Source organism: Dermacentor variabilis, chromosome 3 (genome assembly GCF_050947875.1).
Source record: "Dermacentor variabilis isolate Ectoservices chromosome 3, ASM5094787v1, whole genome shotgun sequence".
Classification (NCBI taxonomy): Eukaryota; Metazoa; Arthropoda; class Arachnida; order Ixodida; family Ixodidae; genus Dermacentor; species Dermacentor variabilis.
Window position 1 is genome coordinate 210574144 of NC_134570.1, and position 3634 is coordinate 210577777.

A 3634-nucleotide genomic window follows, 5' to 3' on the forward strand; every position below is an offset into this window, starting at 1 on the left:
ATTATTTGTAAATAAACACGCCTCATCCGTAACATCAGTTTTATGGATGCGAAAGCGCCAAATGGCCCATAGTGCGAAAAGACCGTCGTATTTTCTGCAGCAGAGAAACTGCGCCTAATTTCGCATTGGCAGCAGCACCATCTTACGAGCATACCTCAGCGGAGCACAGTGGGCAAAAGGGGACCCCTGCTGGGCTAACAGCGCCCCGGATGTTGTGTGAGGGGAGAGGGTATCACCGCGACGTCGTTGCTCCCTAGTACTCGCTCTCGGAAGCCGGCGCACGGTCCTTATCCATATCTGTCACCACCACTGGGCTCAGATTCTGACCACGCCTGCCAGCTTTGGTGGTCGCTGCTAATTCCTCGCTATCTCGTCGCGCAGGGCTTCGGTGGCATGTGGCATTTGCATTACAGGTTGCTTCTGCTTGCTAGCTGCGGCAGCACGTACTGCTATGATACATTATTCGAGAGCAAAGCTAGAAAGATTGCTCAGCGGCGTTCAAATGAACATTAATGATTTCTTTCGCACTCAAAACTCCTAAGTGCTTATACGTCCTTGGATTTTTATCAATTTTTGCTTCGAGAACATCACGAAAACCACGTTTACCTTGTTAAAAGGAATTAAGTCGTAGCAGCCGGAGGTGAATACCCCGTCTTAGTGATTTGTCAGGATATGTTGATCACTCCACCATCTCTGTGATACCAAGAAATATGACCGGGGTTCTGTGAACATCACGCAACAGTAGAAAAAATTGTCATAAGCATGGACTAATATCACGTTTGATGCCGTAGGGATAATATTACGATAACTGCATTGTCATAAGTGCGATAAGTGACTGGCACTGAAATAGTGATTATTCCACTGGACGTGTTCTTTTAGAGTGTCCTTCTGATGCCACTGCGTTGAATTATTTTTGCCTCCCAATTAGATCGTGGGTTTCTGTACTATAATTTTTACGTACAAAAGTAAAGCTAAAATAAGTTATTATACGGGCATCACCTGTGACACGGCATTCAGGAGACGGAGGACGCCACAGCACTGAATTCATGGCCGCTTGTTTAATTTCCTTTCGTTCTTCATTGTTAGCTCGATGCAATGCAGTGGCCACAATTAGATGAAATAAAATTAGCTATAAACTTTACGTCCTGAAATATTCACAGCTTTTTCAGATCCCGGTCGTCCACGTAACCGTGCCACGGCGATAAAAACAATCTTGTCCTAATCAACCTGATGATCCTATTAGCCTACTGTCACTCACACTGCTCCAGCTTATTTAATTGAGCTCATTGCCTGTTTGCATTTCAGAGCGAATAAAAATAGGAAAAAGAAAAGAAGTTGCTACTTTACTTGCTACACATGCTGCATTAACCTAATTGTACAGGAATTGACTTTCTTAAACCACTGCAACATTTGCAAATATTGCAGTAATAAATAACTAGCGCTACACTGACAACATTGTAGGTGGTACGCAAGCTGAACATACACAAAAATTCCTGCAAAGTGTGCCAAGAACGGAGACTCTAAGTGAGTGCCAGTGCCCCGTTTAGTGAGAGCTTGAGCTTCATTCAAGTAAATCGAGACGTTGTGCGCGTTTCGTGCAATACTATGGCATTGGAGGGCAATATAACAATAGCTAACGGCAATCAGGGCCATTCATTGCTAGAAAATTTGGACAAATTGTTCACAGAGGAACACTGTCTCGTAAATTTCAATGCGCGAGATCATCGAACGTCTGTACACACTAATGCGGCGGCAGTTGTTAAGGCATATATGGATGGCGCGGCTAATAGAGCTTTTCATCCGGCTAGGAGGAAACCACGCTAAGCGAGCCTTTTCTTGTCTCACTGTTGTATGAGCAGGTGCGGCGCTGCCTGAATGTCCTGCCAAAGGCGTGCCGTCGAACAGTCAGGAGTTCATGTAATGTCATCGAAGAACCATTTGCAGCCTTTCCGTGGAGCGGTAACTACAATAAGGGGAAATTTGTCTTGGCTTCCGAACATGCAACGTCCATCGTCAACCACAGTGGGCGTATGTGTTGCGAACTGTTTTCGCTATATAGGTATGCACTCGAACAAGAGAATTGCGGTTTCTGAATTGCTACCTTGAATTGAAAATATATTCTCTCTATAAGATACCATGGCGTGGCAATTGAAACAGAAAAATGAATGCTCGTGTATGGCCAAGCCAATCCAAACCCGAAACATCAAAGTACCAATTGGCATAATAAAACTCAGTGCCTTTCCACTCTGTGAAGAAGGTTCACCAGCGAAGCTGGGTAAGTGTGCTCCATAATTGCGAACTCCACTTCCACCATGGGTCGTCCTGGCATTGTCTTGGGGATCGGTGCACCTATATGGAGTGGTTAAGGCCTGCTTCACCTGCGCCACCGGTCGGACCGGTGTTGCAATATCTTCGGTATCGCGTCAGGTATGGAGAGTTGCTGAAGCTTGTTTCACCGGCACCGCCGTTTGGACCGGTGCACTATCGCGCCCCGTAAGGAGAGTTGTTGAAGCTTCTTTCACCTGCGCCGCCGGTTGGACCGGTGTTGCACTATCTTCGGGATTTCGCCAGGTATGGTGAGTGGTTAAATCTTGTTTCATCTGCGCCGCCGGTCGGACCGGTGCTTCACTATCTTCGGGATCGCGTCAGGTGTGGAGAGTGGTTGAAGCTTGTTTCACCTGCGCCGCCGGTCGGACCGGTGCTGCACTATCTTCGGGGTCGCGCCAGGTATGGAGAGTAGTTGAAGCTTGTTTCACCTGCGCCGCCGGTCGGACCTGTGCTTCACTATCTTCGGTATCGCGCCAGGTAGGGACAGTGGTTGGAGCTTGTTTCACCTGCGCCGCCGGTTGGACCGGTGCTGAACTATCTTCGGGATTGCGCCAGGTACGGAGAGTGGTTAAAGCTTGTTTCACCTGCGCCGCCGGGCGGACCGGTGCTGCACTAACTTCGGGATAGCGCCAGGTATGGAGAGTAGTTAAAGCTTGTTTCACCTGTGCCGCCGGTCGGACCGGTGCTGCACTATCTTCGGTATCGCGCCAGGTATGAAGAGTGGTTGAAGCTTGTTTCACCTGCGCCGCCGGTCGGACCTGTGCTTCACTATCTTCGGTATCGCGCCAGGTAGGGACAGTGGTTGGAGCTTGTTTCACCTGCGCCGCCGGTTGGACCGGTGCTGAACTATCTTCGGGATTGCGCCAGGTACGGAGAGTGGTTAAAGCTTGTTTCACCTGCGCCGCCGGGCGGACCGGTGCTGCACTAACTTCGGGATAGCGCCAGGTATGGAGAGTAGTTAAAGCTTGTTTCACCTGCGCCGCCGGTCGGACCGGTGCTGCACTATCTTCGGGGTCGCGCCAGGTATGGAGAGTAGTTGAAGCTTGTTTCACCTGCGCCGCCGGTCGGACCTGTGCTTCACTATCTTCGGTATCGCGCCAGGTAGGGACAGTGGTTGGAGCTTGTTTCACCTGCGCCGCCGGTTGGACCGGTGCTGAACTATCTTCGGGATTGCGCCAGGTACGGAGAGTGGTTAAAGCTTGTTTCACCTGCGCCGCCGGGCGGACCGGTGCTGCACTAACTTCGGGATAGCGCCAGGTATGGAGAGTAGTTAAAGCTTGTTTCACCTGTGCCGCCGGTCGGACCG